Source organism: Columba livia, chromosome 4 (genome assembly GCF_036013475.1).
Source record: "Columba livia isolate bColLiv1 breed racing homer chromosome 4, bColLiv1.pat.W.v2, whole genome shotgun sequence".
Taxonomy (NCBI): Eukaryota; Metazoa; Chordata; class Aves; order Columbiformes; family Columbidae; genus Columba; species Columba livia.
The window spans coordinates 9,534,048-9,554,121 of record NC_088605.1 but is presented as its reverse complement, the minus strand read 5'-3'; the positions used below and the strand labels follow the sequence as shown (position 1 = coordinate 9,554,121).

The following is a 20,074-nucleotide window of genomic DNA, read 5'->3' as shown; positions in this document are numbered from 1 at the left end:
TGTAAGTACTTACAGACACGTTCTCCCCCCGTCCCTCTGCTTCCTCGCTGGTACGTGTCCTGTCCACAGAGCTGTGTGTGAGCTGGAAACCAGCAGCTCCTGGGCTGCAGCCCTGGTTCTGTGAGACCTGTACTTACCGAGGACATTCCTTAGACCCTGCAGACTGGATTTTTAAAGACCTCCTGTTTGCGCAGTTTTGGGGACAGTGTTCACTGTCTGCTGAATCCTGTCAGAGTCTGTTTGCAGGTGGGCTCTGTAGCTGCAGGAGCCTCCCGGCGTGCGCTGCTGCGGAGGTGCCCGTCGCCTTGGCTTTCGGTTCCCTTCACTGCCTTTCACTTACCATTCAGTACTCTGTCGGGTAGTTTATTTTGTTCTTTTTCATGCAGCTTGTGGACTTTTGGGTTTCATGCATCCAAAGAAAGCAGGGGCCGTATGTGTGAATGTGAAACCTATTTGCATGCTTCTGAGTACATAGAACGTGGTTGATGGCACAAGAAGATTGAACTCACAGGGTTTTTGTGTGTGTGTGTTGTTCTGTGGCTGCAGCTACGTAGCAGCTAGACCATCACTTCCCTTGCATGCCTGCATGCTTTCCTGTAGTTTAATTGTAATATGAGTAAACGATAGCCCTGCCTGATGGCCACGTGGCCATCCCAGAGATGAGAGGAACTGGGGAGGCTTGGGCTCAGTCACAGGCCTGGGCTGCAGAACGCAGTGCATTGGCTAAGGCAGTGACATCAGCTGGCAGAAGTTCTGCTGACAGAGACTTTGGGAAAATAACTTCATGCAAAAATTCTGTCCTTTGGTCACACTTATTTAAAAACAAAAAAAATCTTTGGCCCCAACTATGCTTCTTTCTCACTCTCTTTTTTCCCATCCTCTTTCCAGATACTCTGTTCCATTTGCTCCTTTTCCCCTGCTCCATCATTACTGACTTGTCATCATCTAAACTACATATTCCTTTTTTTTTGCTTTTTTCCCAGTCATTTTTATAACCTGAGCATGGAGTTGCCTCTTTCCCCTGCTCTGCTTTAACATGTTTAAGCAGCTCAGTAAATGAGGCACAGCAGCATTTGCAGGAGATGCAGAGGCAGAAGAAGGATCTATCAATTGTAACATCTCTGTTCTCACTTCTGGTTTTGTTGTATCTTTGTAGTAGCTGGACCATATAGTATTTGCCTTGCTAGCTTTTCTTTCTCTGCCGTCTCAAGGTCAAAATAGGTAAACTGCAAAGTACGTCTTGCAGTTATACAGTTAATATTTGTAACTGCTGCTGCTTGCTGAACCTCCTACAGTTACACCACACTCAAAGCCAGAGTTTATTATTTCTGGAGAGAACCTGCAAATTAGCACAAAATCTTTGTGTGTGCAAACAGGTGTTCCCAAAAGCAGATCAGGTATGCACAGCTGTAGTTATCTAACGTATCGGTGTGAAGAACTCTTGTAATGTATTTATGTTTTTTAACAACCTCCTCCTCTCCCAGTCCCTCACGTGGTGTCTGTGGGCTGGACCGAGCGCTGGAGGGCAGGGAAGAGGCTCCCTGCTTTGCAGGGTCTTTGCGTGCTAGAGGAGGGTGGCCAGAGCTGCCACCAGCCAGAAAGCCCCGGTAGCCATGTACTGGTGCAGGGTGCTGTTTCAGGTTCTGCATTGGTGTTGGACACAAGCGGTTTGGTCTCTGGTTTTGATGGCGGTGCTTGATCTCTGTGTCTGTGCAGACTCGGCCGTTTGGCGCCACTACTTTAAGATGCGTTTTTTGCTGCTGGGTCTCTTTCCTGTATTCTCTTCAGGGGATGCTCAGAGGAAGATAAATGGAAGCAGAAACGTAATTCCAACAAAAACTCTCGTTATACGATATAACTCAGACTCCAGTTATGGGAAAGTGTTTGTCAGCAATTCATACATAAAGTTCCTTTCTCTCTGTTTAAGTCTCCTTAGAATACTCTGCTCAGAACTTAAATGTGTGTTCATTCATGATAGTGAAGTTCTGTAAGGACTCAGCCCTCTATTGGCAGTCCTGGTTTGGTCCTGTGTGATGGAAGTTTGCATCTCAGGGCCATGAAACAGGAAACCCCCTGAACAAAAAGCAGGAAGGCAGGAAATCTCCTGTCCTAAGGACAGATGAGGTTCCAGAAGATATTTTAATAATTACAGACAGGTCAATCAGAGTGGCACTTGGATATAACTAGTTCCTAATGACAAATGTGTACAAGTATATTCATGTATATATTTTTGTTATTGTTCCCAGCCAGACCAGTGTACCTGTAGACTATCACAGAACAATGTAAATAGCAAATACACTGGTAATCATGACTTTTTGTAAGGCAGTTTTTAAATGGACCTAACCTGACAGCTGTACAGAGGAATTCAACTTTCATAGTGAAAAAAACCAAACCAAAACAAAAAAACAAGCAAGAATTTTAAAAGGCACAGCATAATCTCATTTATTTGCATCAATTTATGATAGTTCTACGTTACAATGGAAAAACCAAGGTGTACCCCCCGACCCATCGCAGCTCCTTTGGTGACAAAGTCATGTCACTCCTGCCTGGCCCTGAGGAGCTCTGCTGCAGGAGGAGTTCGAGATCTTGTCATTTCTGTGGCCAAATATTTGAAAATAGCTTGTGAAACTGAATGATTTTAAAGAACAGCTTTTAAGAATTAGTGAGGAAATAAATAGAAGCGTGCCTCGAAATTGGCAACTCGTGCTGCTGTCCCCAAGCTGGCACCATGTGAGCTTTGGCTGGGTGACCATGCATGGTATGGCACGATCTAGATGGATGGTTATCTCCTGTCTCTGTCAAACCATTTGTATTATTCTCTGTGGAGTTTTTTGTTGGTTTGAGTTTTTTTTTTAGTCAAGAAGGAGGGAAGGGGCTGATCCGCAGAGATAAAAGTTGTCCTGCCTGCATTCCACAGAACAGTAAACTCCTGGCAAGCAGTGGAAGTATTTTTAGAAGGGAGAGCTGATTAATGCCAGTGGGCAGCAGGATGGGGACAGGATGGACCGGCGATCTGGAGCACGGCAGCGCTCAGCAGAGCAGCATCCCTTGCGAACGCTCTCCTGCCTGGAGAAATGGGCAGATCCCATCCCAGGGCCTTTGGCGCAGGTGTGACAGAGCCTGGTGAGCTGAGCTTGGTGGGTAAAACCAGGCGTTGCTGTCGGGAGAGCTGTGCTCCGGGGGCATTCCCCTGCTTTCCTGTGCAAGTTGCTCCAAGAAGAAGCAGCACACAATGTTTAGCTCCATCGCTGGGTGTTGGGTGGGACAGGGAGCAGTTCTCTCTTGCCCGGGTCTCGCTCGTTGGTGTTGCGGCGAGCTGAGACTGCTGTGGAGATGCCCTGGATCAGCTGAGTGGGACAGCCCTGCAGTTTTGGAAGTGCAAGAGCAGCATGGGGAATACTTGAGACATAGTGACTTGCAAAAACTTTTAGTAGAAGAAAACAAACCTTTCATCCTTCTGAAATGAGCCTAACGTATACATTGTTTATGGTGCTGAGCGGGAGGAGACTGAAAGTGTTCTTGTACATACAGAAGGTAATGCAGCCCTGAGTTTTGGATAGGGCTTTGTGTAGTTCCTAAACCTATAATCTCGCCAGCAAAAGGTTGTATGAAGTAGATACCTGTATATAAATATAGGTTTTGGTGAAAAAGAAATATTTTGATGGAAGCATTATGATGTACAACATCAGTTGATAAAGTAAATGCAGTAGGTGCCTCTGAAGAGATAAGTCAGTTTTCTCATGAAAGAAGTGCAGATGAGCTTGCCAGGAGCATAGTTACGTTCATTGGTACATTGTTTTCACACACCAGGGTTGCTTGGAGGTTAAAGTTTGTTTAAGCTGAGAGGGCACATAGATGGATGTCTTGAAATTCTGTGGTTCTTCATGTTACTGAAAGAAAAGCACGTAATGGCCAGTTGCTGGATAAGCTTGGAAGTTTTGAAACCAAACTGAAACGTCATTGAAATAATAACATACCAAAACAATGCTTAATGTTTATTTTTATTATGGGCCGCCTCTTCAAAGTCACAAATTACCATTGCAGTTCGTACTGTTATGCAGCATATTGTTACGTGTTGATCCGTCACATTGAATGGCTGAGGTGCCGTCACTAGTGGAGGAAATCCCCCGAGTGGCTGCTGGGGGTGAAGTGTGTCCAGGGAAGGGTCACCCTGTAGGTGTCTGGCTGCTGGGGGTGAAGTGTGTCCAGGGAAGGGTCACCCTGTGGGTGTCTGGCTGCTGGGGGTGAAGTGTGTCCAGGGAAGGGTCACCCTGTGGGTGTCTGGCTGCTGGGGGTGAAGTGTGTCCAAGGAAGGGTCACCCTGTGGGTGTCTGGCTGCTGGGGGTGAAGTGTGTCCAGGGAAGGGTCACCCTGTGGGTGTCTGGCTGCTGGGGGTGAAGTGTGTCCAGGGAAGGGTCACCCTGTGGGTGTCTGGCTGCTGGGGGTGAAGTGTGTCCAGGGAAGGGTCACCCTGTATGTGTCTGGCTGCTGGGGGTGAAGTGTGTCCAGGGAAGGGTGACCCTGTGGGTGTCTGGCTGCTGGGGGTGAAGTGTGTCCAGGGAAGGGTCACCCTGTAGGTGTCTGGCTGCTGTGCTCCCATCGCAAGCTCACCCCAGCCCGGCTGCACGTTCCTCTGCTGGGTGCTGCCCCACGGGAGGGAGAAGTTCTGCTTCTCCAGCCAGCTCCTTTTCCTGCCCCAGCTCACTCTCTCAGGCACACCCAAATGCCAGCACAGGGAGAGGGTGGGATTGCTCCTTTGAGTGACAGTATCAGTTTACAGGACAGAATAGTGCAGTTCATTTTGTCAGTTTAATGTTTCTCCTAAGTGTCCAGTTTTGGCCGCTGTTGCCTGGAGTGTGCTGCACTGGATGGGTCTTACTGACCTGGTACAGATCTCGTGGTTATAATGAATCTATAAAAACTGCTGCCATTTTTAGAACATGTTCACATTATACATAAACCATCTGGATAACGTGGCTGCTACATTAGTGGTGGGCAGAACTTAACCTCTGTATTTGTTTCTTCTGGTTTTCTTGTCCATTAAAGAACTTTTTACACCATCTGGTTGGTGTGACGTGGTTTATTGCAATTCAGGTGAACACAATATACATACTTCTGCTCTGCTTAAGCAAGGTAATGTCTTAAGACTCTTGACTTGCCTTTGTGAGAAGACAGCTACCATGGTTTGGGCATCAGCGCCCCCCCAAGCTGTGACAGCCTCTCAAAGGATGCCAGACAGTGCTCAGGTGAATGGCGATGGCTCAGACAGTGCGAGGCTGAGTTTCAGCTCAAACCTGCTTTTACCTGTCATTTACCCTCAGGTTTCCAACAGAGAGGCAAAGTAAATAGTGGCGTTTATGTCCTAAATTGCTGTAATAAGATTTTTTGGGGAGCTTGTTTAGCAAAGTCTACAAAGAACTGGAAACATAGAACTGAAAATTTAATCCTGTGCTTTTCTCAAATTGTCCCATGTTTTTGAGTCGGATGAATCCATGGAATTAAAGAAATGAGAAGGTTTAAATCTCTGTGCTGAAATGCTGTTCTTTCCTCACCTTTTCCCCACCTGTAGGCAATCAGCAGATGTCCAGACCTGTGGCTCATCCCGTACTACATGCTGCTGTAGCTACTGTATGTGCTGTGCACTGACCTGCGGTCTTTCAGTGTACACAGCAGCTCACCTGATCGTACACTCCCACCACAAGTGCCTTCCCACCCAAACCGCTGGTTTGGAACAGAGGGGTGTAGCACGCAGATGGAACTTGGAAGTTAATCTGCTCGGGAAGTTCTATTCCAGGTATCAGAGCTGTGCACATCCTCATGCTTTGGGCAAAGCTTTTATTCGGCAAGGAAAAACAGACTAAAATACAGTCTTGACTACATTTCAATGTCCTTTTTCCTGCTGAAGCTGGCTTTGAACTGCAGAGCCTAAGTGCAGCCTTGGGTCTGAGCTCCAGAAAGCGTGTGTGTCCAGGCCGGCTGAGCGGCCAGCAGAAAGCAGATGGGCGAGAAACCAAGTGTGCGTGCGTTTTTTCCACTTGAATTTGTTCATCCCTCTCTCCAAACACAAGTCCATTGTGTGTCGGCCTCTAATGGACTATGTGAAAGGTGGTTTATGTTCTCAGCATCTGCTAATTGACCTGGCCAATTCTTATCCGCCATGGTGGAAAGAGTGGGCTGGTCTTGTACAAAATAGATGGGTGCGCCAGACTTCCAGGTGCTCTCAGGGCTGCACAGACAATAGGTAGGTGCTGCTTCCCTGCAAAGAGGGGAAGAGATACCTGATGGTGACCTCTCTCTTGATTGGAGGAGAAAAAGATTTGTTGAATTAGGTATCAAAAAAATGTATTCCTTTTAAGCTTGCTCAGCTACGTCTGGGTAAGCTGAAACTTGATTTTTTTTAAGGTATTTAGGCAGCTAATGGGCTTTAAGAAGCTGGCCTCTGAAATGAGTCTTATGTAACATGATGGGAATCCTTGGCTGAATCCCAACCAGTCGAGTCTGTGGAAGCCCACAGACAAAGACTGGGTGCACAGAAGTGGTACCTGCCATGGTCTGAAGAGGTGGCAAATGCACCCTAAAGCCAGCAGTGTGTCTCCAGCTGTGGAAGGCAAGGTTGGTCCTGCACTCAGAATTCACACCAAATCTGCAGGAGGCTGGATTATTTTCTCCCAAATATGGCAGAGCACAGAATTTCAAGGACCCCATGTCCCTCATTGGAGTAGACATTGAGGAGGCTGGCTATGTTGTGTGGGTCACTTGTCCCGTCCCCTCCTCTCCATGTTGTACTGGCATCTCTGCCTCTATTTTCTGCGCTCCTTTCTGTGGGCAGCTTACCCCATTTGAGTGTTGGATCTACCGTGGCCTGGTCCCAAAGTCAAACCCTCTCTTTCTGGATGGAACAATGTGTACTTTCCTGTTACAGCTCATGCTGCTTTCCCCTTGTGCTCTCTGTCAGCGGACACTTGTGCTTAAATTTACTACAGAGAATTCCTTCGCAGGTCAAGTAATTTTTTAGCCTGTGTTTTTCCCTGCGATACACCTGGTGCTTTAGCATGTGTCAGGCTGTGCATCTGATTCTGCACCCCGCTTGGGGTGTTTGGGTAGGAGCTGTGTGTGCCTGTCCACAGGCTGAACCCCATGGCACATCCAGTCAGCTACAGAGGGTGCAGTTAAGGTTCCAGAAACCGTACTGAGCACGAACATTGAGCCAGCAGATGATAAGTGTGGAAAAGCATAATGCTCTTCCCTCACGGAAGTTTAATTTGGGCCTTTTTTTGAAAAACAAAAGCAATAAGCAAAAGCCACAAAACAAAATAAACCAGACAAAAAAAACCCCAACCAAATAAAAACTCCATGCATGTGATCCAGTGAAACTGACTTTTCTTGTCCTAGAGAACTGCGCAATTCCCAATAATGGGTAAGATACTCCTTTCCCCCTTGTCCCTCCCTATTTTTGGAAGGAGAGGGTTATTTGGGAACTTCAGAGTTCTGTGTTTTGGGGTGGAAACTGAAACACATACTGAGCTATGTACCCGTCCTGCTAGAAGAGTACGGTGACAGGACTTGCCAAAGGATGCCAAGTAGCTAATATCCTTGTTTAATTCTAGTTTACGTTACACATTTTTTTTCTATACGAATTAGCATAATTGAGTGTGTAGTACCTGGAGATTGGTGTAGCTGATACAGAACAGGTGTGCACTTGGATGTACGTACATGGGGTCATCTGGTGCAATGCTTCTAATCTAAAAACTAATAACTCTAGTTACAGGCTACATGCCCTGTGTTAAGAAAGCCTATATTAGGTTCTACCTTATAGCGAGACAGCAGAAGATTTGAGGAACAGTCAAAGACTACATCTGAATATGGTAAAACATCTCTACAAGGTTGGAGAACTGCTTGAGAGTCCTCTCCTCCCAACTGCCACCTTGGGATTAATGCCTAACAAATTTATCTGCTTTTCTCTCATTGATGTTTCAATTTAGGTAACTAAATGAAGATACAAGGTGCTAAGTAAGGCGCCTGCCTGGTGCGTAATTGCTGCCAGAACTCGGCAGCTCCTGTTGAAGCTGGGAGTACTGTCAGAGTTTACAAATACCGGCTGTGCAGACACTGTGTGTCTTACATACCACATTCGCTGGCATTTACAAAACATAAAGGTAGCAAACCCTGTAATTCCCGCAAGAAAGCTGACTTAATCCCGATTGGTAAATGCTGTTGTGTTGACTGCTGAAATGAACAGCATGGGTGGAGCAAATAACTCCTGCGAGTGAAATTTAGGAGCTTGGCATGTGTGTTTGGCCAGAAGCAGTTACTGGGTTTAGGTGCTAAGAGGTGTTTGAAATAAACTGTCAGGTGTCGTGGTTCCCACTGCCTGACTTCCCATCCTCACGCGGCAAGTAGGTCCAAACTTACGGCTTTCCTTCCATTGCCAGACAAGCTCAGGACACTGCATTTAAGTAACCTGGGTTGAGTTTTGTGGGGAAGAAATAAGAAGAGAAGGAAAGAGGGAAAGCTTTGAAAAGCTGTTCCGTAACTTACCATCCCCAAATGGATCGTTTTCAGATTGTGCTTGACTGCACCCTGTTTGGCACAGAGACAACCAGCTTTGTACTGTTCAATGGAAAGGGAAATAGAACGGAAATTAAATTATAAACAAGGCACTATCTGTGCTGTGGCAAGCTAAATCTAAACTTTCGAGGCAGGACTGTCAGATATCTGCAACTCTCCACTGTCCCGTGATGCCAGATTTTGTCGCTGCTTGCTTGAGAGGGAAATACTACATAAGTGTTGCTGAGCTTTTAATTCATACAAAAGTAAGAGTACCCGTTGTAGTCTTGGAAGAGACCATCTTTAATTACAGTCAGTGCATTTAATCCTTCTAAATTTGTTTATATATACACTTCACTCTGTCTTTTCTACCCACCTCTAATTACAAGGTTCCAATGACGGAGTTGGAGACATACAGCAAGACATTTGGGGATGTGTATTTGTAATTACTTCAGGTTGATTTTTTCTTTTCCTTTGGTGTTCTCACTTGGGGCCTGAACCAGCCTCTTTTTGGCTGGAACAAGCACCCTGATGTTGTCCCAGGGCACCCCAGCTGTGTCACTGGAGGCCATCCCCACTTTCTGCAGAGGTAAAAGTCAGCAGCACCCACCACCTCCTCTCCCCCAAAAGCCATATAACTTCTCTCATGCATGCTCAAGCTGCCACCATTAGCTACACCTGGCCATGAAGCTTTGGTAGGTACAGGTGCTGAGGAAGTATTAGCAAAAGCAAAAATGGAACTAAGATCCCTTTCTGATACTTAATTTCCCAATCACAGCTTAAAACTTCCTACCTCTGAGAATGAGAACGTGATTGTTTGGGTGCTGAAGTGGAGATATAGTTACCTTAGCTCTGATTAGCTTTTCGAACTGCAGTGTGAATTGCTCTTGTTTCTTTTAGTGCCTCATACACGTGGGAACATGGAGTCCCTACAGCATTTGTCAGGCTTGTTCAATTGGACGCTTGGTATTTACTTGGCATTTGGATACAGAGGCACAATACACAATAAAACCACAGCCACAGGTATCCAATATTGCAGATATTAATGCCTCACACTCTTAATTTAACTTGGTGCAGGAAAAGGCTGTTTAACTCCAGTTGTCTGCCATCCCAAGGCCTCATGCTCAGTGTGTGACGGCAATGCATGGTTTTGATTTAGTTAGAATAATTCAGCTTGACTTGCCGCTCCTTTAATTTGGCATCATACAGTGGTGTAAAAAAAAAACCCAAAACCTTGAACACATTTCTCCCCTCATTTGACATATGTATAAAATAACTAGGTCTATAGGGAGGTTTAAAAATAGGCAGAAAAAGCTGGCTGGGCCTTGTACTGTGCTCTCTTCACTTAGTGCTGTGCAGCAGCTCAACTTCTCTAGGCTTCTCTAACCATTGTAGTCACCCCGCTCTTTTTTTTTTTTTAAGATCCTTCCTGTTGGCAGCTATCCTGAGACACGATGTTCTTGCTTAGCATTTTGATGTGGGGAAACAGTCTGATAATTAAAGCCGGTTTCAAGCCCTGAGCTGATTTGTAGGCAGGGACTTGCTCTGGGGTGTTGTCAGTCGATAAACGCAGAGCCGGTGCGTGCAGAGCTCTGCTGCACCTTGTGCCTCACACACCGTATCAGGGGAACGTGTGTGCTTCCCGGAGCCACGCACGGGGGAGACTGACTGCATCCCCTTCAGCCGCCTTTTGGTAAATGGTTAATTTGTGGAAAATTGCAGTTATCATCTTGTCTCTAAACCTGGTACAAACCCGTTGTTGTTATGCAGCTTATCCGTGTTTTAACAAGTGTAATTCTCTTTGACCTGTGCTCTGCGATCCTCAACAAATTGCTTACAAGAGTATCGTGAAAGGTAACAACTGAAAACGCAGCTATCGCAGAGCGGTGCCGTGCGTTTGCATTTGCTGTGCAGTTTGCTGTGTGGTGTCGATGTTCCACCACTGTCCAGGACCAGAGCAGCGCTGCGCTCGTGTAAATGGTGGCGAGTCCTAATCCACCCTTGTGTTTTCAGTGGGAGCACATGTAAATACGTCTGTATCTTCAATCTACGTAACTTCAAGTGGGAATTAAAGCTTCTTGATGCCAGAATGGCGTGATCTTGCAACGGCACTTGCCTTATCTAATTGGGTCTGTCACTATTTTGAGGTAACAGACAAACTGAAGATCTTCATTCTCCCTGCAGTGTAATGTAAGAAACTTGAGTGCCAGTAAGACAGATGGGTTTGAAAGGTCTAATTTAGGAGGACTACTAAATTGCAATGTGTGCATTTTCATGTGTGAAATGAATGGGTGGAAGGCTGGATGAATGAAGTATTTAATAAGTTTGTTAAAAGCATGGCTGATTATTTTTTGGTGGACTCTGTTTTCGAGTGTGTGCAGCGGTACCTCCATCACTCATGTATCTCATCCCAAGGTGCTGTTGTTCATCTGCCTGTATTAGATAGGTTCTGTGTGATGCTGAGCTCCTGCTACTGAGTGATGCCTCTTTTGCTACTGCTTAAAAGCATTTGAGAGGTAAATGTTAAAAGATAATGAGTAGATATCAGGGCTAAAAATAGAAGACACCTGAAACAGAAGTGCCTTTTCTATAGGTGTAATAATTGTTCATATTTGTCTGACTTTGACAGTGAAGGTTTAAAATATAGAAAACTGCTCTTTACAGATGAGCAAAATCTGAAGGCTGCAATGATAACATATAGGTTGGATTTTCCTTTTATTTTCAGAGCAAAATAAATCCATACAAGGGCAAAAACTTACTGCAGGGGATTTCAGCTGTTTGTATAATGCTTGATTTCTGTTGCCTCACATTCTTGCAAGATTAGAGATGTTATTGCCTCTGGTCAAAGGACGGAGGATCCTGTACATGTAAGTTTGAGATGGTCACCATCCAGGAAAGACGAATGGTATCCAGCTGCCATTTGTTTGTTTGTGATGCTTTTGGGGATCCTTGTATAGCTTATAAATTCTTACTGACATCTCCTGTGAAGCACATCTCAAATTTCTGTATGTTGCTGTTACTTCTCTCTCAGACCTGAGACAACGAAGGGCTGTCAAACCTTTCATGGCTGCTCTTCCCATAAGAGCAGCTTAAGGGAGTGGGATGGCTGAAGCCTAAGGAAAGCTGTGAGGACAAGTCTCGCAGCAAGGAGGAGTCCGGAAAAAACAAGGAGAGGAGATAAGGATGGTCAGATGATGGTCTGGCAGCTGTTAATACTGCAGAGCCTGAGGCTGAGGTTAAAACCCATTCCAGTCAGCTGCTGGTGTCCCACCTGCCCGAGTCCTCACTGAAACGGTTCTGCCTTACCTTGCACAGGTGCTCTGAGTGCCACCAGCCCGAGAGGGAAACCAGCCACTGTGTTTGGGTTTTGTCACCTTGCTGCGTTGGTCTGCAGGCAGTTTAGGCTTGTGGATGAGCATGGGGTGGGGTGGCCCGTGTCACACCTCGAGGGCTTCTCTGACAGCTCGTGCTCACTCTCTGCAACAGGAGGAGAACTTGAGCAGGAGAAGGCTGAGGAACAATAGAGCAAGAGGCACTAGCTGTGCCACAAAGCTTTTTATTTCTTTTGCTGGTTGAAGTTAAATGGGACTCGGGACCCTCATCAGTGTCTGTCTGCTGTCGGGTATGCTCCCGATGGGACAGCACATGGGTTCACAGAATCACAGAATGTCAGGGATTGGAAGGGACCTCGAAAGATCTTCCAGTCCAATCCCCCTGCCAGAGCAGGAACACTCAGATGAGGTTACACAGGAAGGTGTCCAGGCGGGTTTGAATGTCTCCAGAGAAGGAGACTCCACAACCCCCTGGGCAGCCTGTTCCAGTGTCTGTCACCCTCACTGTAAAGAAGTTTCTTCTCAAATTTGAGTGGAACCTCCTGTGTTCCAGTTTGTACCTGTGTGTTGTCCTGCCAGCCACCGGCTGCTGAGGCTCCAGTTGGGTCTCTTGCTCTGCTGTTGCCCAGGTTGCTTTACAGGGTCATTCCAGCCCAAAGTGAGCCGTGATTGCTGCTGCTGTTTGCCCATCTCAGCTGCTGCCCCAGCTTATGGCAGCACATGGGCCACCACAGCTCACCCTCTGGTAGGAACCGCAGCACAAGGAGCACCGAAGTTGGTCTGTAGGCATTTTGAGAGATGAAGAATCATTGATGTATCCCGATGCTCATAATGTAGGACAGGCAGCAGTCACTGCACTTGGCAGGGAGCTACCAGAGGGACAGGGAAAGGAGGGAGAGGGGCAGAGGGCAACATGGGCAGCAGGGTCTGCCAGACAGCCCCTCATTTGGGAACCAGCAGCTTCCTCTGCTCAGACCAGCCAGGGTTCACCTGTCCCTGGCCTGCGTCCCAGCGAGCTGTCCGTGTGCTGCTGCCAAGAGGCTTCGCTGGCCAAAAATGCACACATTTGTGGCACTGCTGATACTTCCCTTGTGTTTGCTGAAAGGTGTAGGAATAAGTTCTGGTTTCATGCATATGTTCCAAAATGTGAACAAGCCGCAACTTTTGGAAGGCAGAAAGGCCAAGTCAAAGTGTGGAGTCTTGGCTCAGCAACTGGGCTGAAGTGGCAGTAAGTGAAAGTAAATAGAACGCGCTGTGAATGCGGCAGTGTGCACTTATATATAGCGAAACAGAGAACTTAAGTGTTTTTCAGAGTGGTAAAATGCACAAAACATTGAAAGGGTAAAATGTATAACAGGCGGCAGAGGTTTTCTTCTGTCTTCCTTAGTGTTAGGAGCAGCACCAGGCATTTCTGAACAGTGTTCACAGGAAGACTTGAAGATGACTAAGTTCATAGCAGCATCGAGTCTTTGAAAACTAGTGATGGTGAGATACCGTTGGAGCCATTGCGTCCGTAGGCAGTTGATGTCTTGTGTTTGGACACTTCAGAGGTACCCCAAGACACCAGATAAAGCTGTCTAAAGCTATCCAGCTGGTTTCAATTTAGCAAAACAGACGCACAAAAATTATCATCAGCACACTGCAAATGCATATAGAGGATGAAACTCTAGTTAATACTGGAGTAAATAAAGTAGGCGGGTGCACTGATTGTAGGGCTGTTGCATTTAATTCACTAACAATCAGTGCAGTCAGGCACTTGCAGCTTTTTTTGCCTGTCAGTTGTCACGGTGCCTTCCCAGGCTTTGCGGCTGAGTTTAGCTGCAGAGGCCTCTGTGAGATGTTAGACACGGGCAAAAAATGCCATGTGGAACAAACCCTGGATGAACCTTGAACTGCAGCACATACCTCAGGATTTCGTTCTTAATATGCAAAAAACAATGGTATGTATTGCAGAACACTGGTGTTTGGCTTATCTTTTCTTGGATAATAGAAAACCAAGAGGTTTGCTGTAAGGGAGCTACTGAATGTTCTGGTTTTGACTCTGAAGCACTCAGCTGTGATAAAGCATTTCACACATCTCGTAGCAATCGGCACGCCGGGTGCTTTGCTATGGTACAGTGCTTTAATACTAAGAGGTTTTCTTTCCTTTTCACTAAAGCAAATTTGTTGTGTAGTTGGAATAGATTGTGCAGCTTGAGTATGAGCTAGAGCCTCTTCTGGAAAAAGTGGTGTTTGACGTTTCCTTTGTAGAGTAGAAAGTACTGAAAGTGTTTCTGACTGAAATAAATAGGGAAGAGACAGGATTTTATACTTCTGTAGAGGGTTGTTCTCTACCACTGTATTTAATATTTTGCTGAAAATAATAATTCTAAAATTCTAATTCTAATATTCTAATATCTGTCTGGACCATTAATAAATAGGTTTCTTTAGAACCATTTTGATATGATTGAATTTCTGCAATTTCTTCAGATGGAAGTTTATATATAATCTCTTTAAATGCCGTTGTAAACAAATGTGTTTTAATTAGTACAGGGTCATCTTTGCTAGCTTATAAAAAGTATTGCAGAGCTGTAAATATATCACTCCTGACACTTACTTCAGAAAAGTGTTAGTTTAAGGAGGAGTGAGGCAAGTGTGCTTCAGTACCAGCTCTACTAAGCAGAGTGGGGTATATCATTACGTGTTTACCAACATTATCTGTATTGCCATGATATCCAGGAATATACAAAATAATAAGAGCACATTTAATTGTCAGTACCGTTAAAGCCATTTGCAGCAAAATTCTGTCATCACTCAGGGGTGTGACTGTGCACAAGATAAAAAGAGCTGCAGCTCTTAAGAGATGTAGACTTGCTGTGTCGAGCAAGGGCTGATGTGGGAAGCAGGAGGCAGGCAGAGTTCCTCTCTCTGGTTTTACCTTGGTGGCAGCTGAATCCTGAAGTCAAAACGGGGAAGTTTTCTTAAAAACTTTGTAATAATTATAGGTTTGTGAGTATATCCTGACCAGTGCATGCCAGAAAGGATCCTGAGCTGCTGCTTTTGCTGATTCTCTTTATCTAAAACTTGAGTGCTCCCTGTACGCAGGTATTTGCATTTCATAAATAAACCTGTGAAGAGCCTGTGTAACAACACAATCGTCTCACAATTGCAGTTAGCTGACTTCTGTGTTTTTTGCAGAATTTCATGTCTGGTAGTGAGATAAAATCACCTTTCCTCAGGGAGAAAACAACCATTAGTTCAGCGCAGGGGTCTCTGGCCCAGACCACCGGGGTTCACAATGGACCTGGAGAACATTTGACTGCAGAAGTGAATTTTTAATGCAGAGATTCTTCTCTGACTTTACCCTATGTACGTTATTAAGTCAGATTACACAGTCATTATGCAACAATGAAATATTTAGTCACTGCTCTATATTTAAACCTTTGTGTATTAACTTCATCGCACAGCACCAGGACCAGGATAGTGTTGAATGTGGAAAAAAAATGTGAAACATGAGAGAAGGAATCTGAAATGTTTTGGTAATTCTGTCCAATTTGTAATAATGTATCTTCTTTTAGATTAACTTCAAATAGGTTTATATTCCTGGAAGTGGGGGTTTTGTCTGTATTGAATTTGTACTAAATTTGCGCGTGATAAAGTCTGAGGCTGGTTTTGGATTGAAATGGTTAACGTACAAAACCGATGATTTTTTAATTTTTGCATCTATGTCAAATGTATCTGTTGTTCTCACTAGTGCGGCTTATAATGATGGCATTTTCAGTGTCATTTGAGTGTTTGATCTATAGTGTCCTTTTCTTTTCAGAACATCACCAAGCAAGTATATTTAGCAATCGATTTGAGAATTTGTCAACCTCCTGTACACAGAGCTAGTTTAGTAGACTAAATTTGGGACATCTGAAATACAGACACATGTTCAGCCCCGCAAGTTTTTTTAGCATTAAAGCATCTTGCAGAAAGCAAAGTGAGGACCTTCTTGCGAGGCAAGCAGCATTTCATGCCCACACGTGCTTCAGTGATGCACCATAGGGTGAGAGGTACTCTGTTTCCCCGAAAATAAGACAGGGTCTTATATTAATTTTCACTGCAAAAGATGTGTTTGGGCTTATTTTCAGGAGATCTCTTATTTTTTCTATGAACAACAATCTACATTTATCCTTGAACAAAAAATCAACATTTATTCAAGTACAGCCATGTCATCACATTCTGGAACATCATCATAACTCCCCAAACCCTGAATTCCATCACGAATTTCTTGTGACTCTGTTTCCTTTAGAATCATTTGCCCCAATTTCTCATGTCCATCAATAGCTTTTCCTAAAACGAGCACCTCTTGTCCATGTAGCCGGCTCACAGTGCATTGGCAACACAACTGTCAGTTGTCTGTCACGTGTCTGCTTTTCTGATGAAGGGTCTGTCTGTCCTGCTGCATTCTGTTGCCAATTAATTTTACCTTTTTATATGCATAGCTGCCTGGATGCTATTTAAATTGACTTTTTAAATGAACTGCAACTAGGGCTTATTTTTGGAGTGGGACTTATATTTCGAACTTCCTCAAAAATCCTGAAGAATCATGCTAGGGCTTATTTTCAGGCTAGGTCTTGTTTTTGGGGAAACAGGCTACGTCAGGCTGTGGGTGTTGAAGCAACAACACCCTGTCTAACCCGCCAACTTCTGCTGGAGCCAGCGTGAAGGGAAATCAGAGCATACAGTATGGGAATATGGACACGTGGTGGGTGTTTCTCCATTTCCCAGCCTCCCAGGTCCTTGCCGCCCATCAGCTGGAGCTGCTGCAGCTCTGAGATGCCTCCCAGTATGGCCAAGACAGCTGCATGTCTTGACTGGGCAATCTGCTCGTAGGAGTAAGTGTGTGTGGAGCAGCACTGTTGTGGGACTGCCCAGGGATGACACACTCTGCTGACAGAGTTGCTCCTTGTACAGCCAGGCTGAGAATGGGTATGTGTGAGAGTCGTTCTTCTAATTTGGGGAGGCTGTGGGCTGGGACCTTGAGGATGTGTGAGGTGAATGCTGTCAGAAACTTGACGTCTCTCTGAGTTTTTTGCTCTTGCCCACGATTGTTGAGGAACAGATGAGCACAGCCCTTCCCAGCCTTTCTGCAGGTGATCTCTAGCAGTCAGCAGTGCAAAGACAACAGCAGGTTCTCCTTCCCTTCTGCTCTGCCCTGGTGAGACCACATCTGGAATATTGTGTCCAGTTGTGGCCCCTCAGTTCCAGAAGGACAGGGAACTGCTGGAGAGAGTCCAGCGTAGGGCACAAAGATGATGAAAGAAGTGGAGCATCTCCCGTGTGAGGAAAGGCTGAGGGAGCTGGGGCTCTTTAGCTTGGAGAAGAAGAGACTGAGGGGTGACCTCATTAATATTTATAAATACATAAAGGGTGAGTGTCATGAGGATGGAGCCAGGCTCTTCTCGGTGACAACCAATGGTAGGACAAGGGGCAGTGGGTACAAACTGGAACACAGGAGGTTCCATTTAAATTTGAGAAGAAACTTCTTCACGGTGAGGGTGACAGACACTGGAACAGGCTGCCCAAGGAGGTTGTGAAGTCTCCTTCTCTGCAGACATTCAAAACCACCTGGACACCTTCCTGTGTAACCTCATCTGGGTGTTCCTGCTCCGGCAGGGGGATTGGACTGGACGAGCTTTTGAGGTCCCTTCCAATCCCTGACATTCTGTGATTCTTTGGCTGCGGCTTCAAGCAGATGCCTCCCCAGCGCTACCTACCTGCCATAAAGGCACAGAGGGCTGTTGGCAGCTTTGTCTCCGTGGGTTGCCCAGCCCAGGTGGGACTGACATGCACATGACTCAGTGTGACACTGTAAACTCTCACGAGTGTCTGTGGCCATTGAATTTCACCAAGGCCTGGCTAAGATATGCCCCACTGAGGACTAAGCAGCTTGTTTTGGGTGTTCACCTGCTGAAGGAAGGCTTTGCCTTTCCAGCTGTCTTTGCGCAAATCGGTGGCTTAAACAATGGATGTCATTCCCTCCCACAAACAAGGTCTGTAGATTTATACTTGTATGGCTTAGCAAACACACCTTCACTGCTACCAAAAGTCTGTGCAACTGCCGCCCGAACAGCAGTCTGCGGTCTGAGTAGCTGCAGGCCATTGCTGTCTGATGTACTGCGCCTAAAAAAGGCCCGGGGAGCCCCTGGGGAAGGGCTGACGGTGAATTGGGTCACCCCACAAACCTGCCAGCACTGGATCCATCAGACTGGCACAGGTCTAAATCATGCAGTTTGGGGTCTTTTTGCTATTCTGTGAATGGGGGCAATCTTGTGAGTCAAATGCTATGGCTTTACAAGCAGCCTCCGATTTAAATGCATGTAGAAATGTTGATTGGAGGGACCTGTGGATGGTGATGCCTTTTTCTGGGTACATCTTGAAAAACCTCCAGGGACGGCACTTCGGTAACCTTTCTGCCAACCTGTTCTGATTGTGCACCACCGCGCTGGTAAAAAATTAGTTTCCTAATGTCCAGCCTGAGCCTCTCAATTCAGAATCATTGCCTCTTGTTGTATTATTTGGCCTTACTGGGGAATATTGTGTTCCTGTTGCAACCACCCATCAAGTAGCTGTAGGAATTTCTTGGAATGGTTGCAGTTTCCTTAGAATGAAGATTATCCAGTGTGAACAATAGGCTTTTTTGTTTCTTTTTTTTTTCTTTGCATCTTAGTATTCCATTTCTTGGTGTGCTAAAATGGATTTGTGTCTGGGGTTTTATACATATGGGGAAGCTTATAGACCATTATCTAATAGACTCATTTAGCACAAGTTTGAAATTGGTCAGAGTCAAAGATCTTAATTTACTTTTGCAACCGTTTTTGGAGAAGTGGTGAACCAGAGCTCGTCAGGCCAGCATTGCTCCTGCCTTTTCATAGCCGAGCACCGGAGCACACTGTCTCTGAGTCTCTGAGGAGCAGAGGCAGTGATTGATCTCCAGCTGAACTTGTGGGAGATGTCCCCCTACCATGGGGCCATCCTGACAACACTGTTGCTGCTTTGTGCCTCCAAGTTGTGGGGCTCCAGGGTTCATTTTGTCACCAGTTCTGAAATACCCGCCTGTATTGCCCATCACAGCTTTCACAGATTCAAAACCATTTCAACGGATTTCCAGCTGGTACCTGTTACTTGTCAGCAAGTTACATTCTTCTGGATGTGAACATGATGAACCATCCCACCACTCCTGGCTGTGGCCACTGCTGTGGAACGCTGACCAGGCCTGTGGGCTCAGTAATTCATTTCTGTTAAGCATTGCAAGGACTATAATGCAGATTTACAGGACCATGTTGTGAGCTCACTTATGAGGAAACATGAAGTGTTGAACATCTGAAACCCCTTTATCTTCTGGCAGAAAAGAAAATGTGGTAAATCAGAGACAGGTCACCCATCAGCCTCTCTCACAGAATCACAGAATGTCAGGGATTGGAAGGGACCTCGAAAGCTCATCCAGTCCAATCCCCCTGCCGGAGCAGGAACACCCAGATGACAGGAACATGTCCAGGTGGGTTTTGAATGTCTGCAGAGCAGGAGACTCCACAACCCCCCTGGGCAGCCTGTTCCAGGCTCTGTCACCCTCACTGGGAAGAAGTTTCTTCTCATATTTAATTGGAACCTCCTGTGTTCCAGTTTGTACCCAGTTTGTACTCTCCATGCATGGGGCCATACCCAATGTGGAGAGCTGCAGGTTTGAGGATTCAGATTTTGGATGGATGGCTTTCTTTAGATGCTTACCTTCAGTAGCAGTGATGGGGGGATATCTCTGTGCATCCTCCTGAGGTGAGAACAGTGCTCCTGTATCACCGGTGTCCAGGCCTGATGCCGCGCTCCACGTGGGCGGAGGTGTCACAGCCACGTTTGGAAGCTGGAGCAGAGCGTAATTACCCAGCTTCAACCACATTTCACACGCGGTGATTGTCACCCCATTGCTCTGAGACCAAGCTGCTATTTTGCTTATTTTTTAGGTGGAATTTAAGGCATGAGCTGCAAAACGGCTCCGGCTGCGATTGCCTCTGCGAGAGCCTTTCCCTCCTCCGGCGCTCACAGCCAGCCCAGGAAAAGTGAACCCTGTCAGGTCCCCGCAGAAAGAGGGAGAAATCAGTGCTGGCACAGCCTGAACGCGGCAACTTCTCTGCTGCCGAGTTTGAGTCCCTTATTCCTCCTGGTGTGATATGTTA

The 20,074-nt window shown here is 45.9% G+C and overlaps 1 protein-coding gene across 2 annotated transcripts in view; it reads left to right on the top strand.

Annotated features, from left to right (window-relative positions):
* Nucleotides 1-20,074, top strand: part of MXD4 (MAX dimerization protein 4) — a 40,465-nt gene that overhangs the window by 10,487 nt on the left and 9,904 nt on the right. The gene's annotated exons all lie outside the window — the stretch shown is intronic.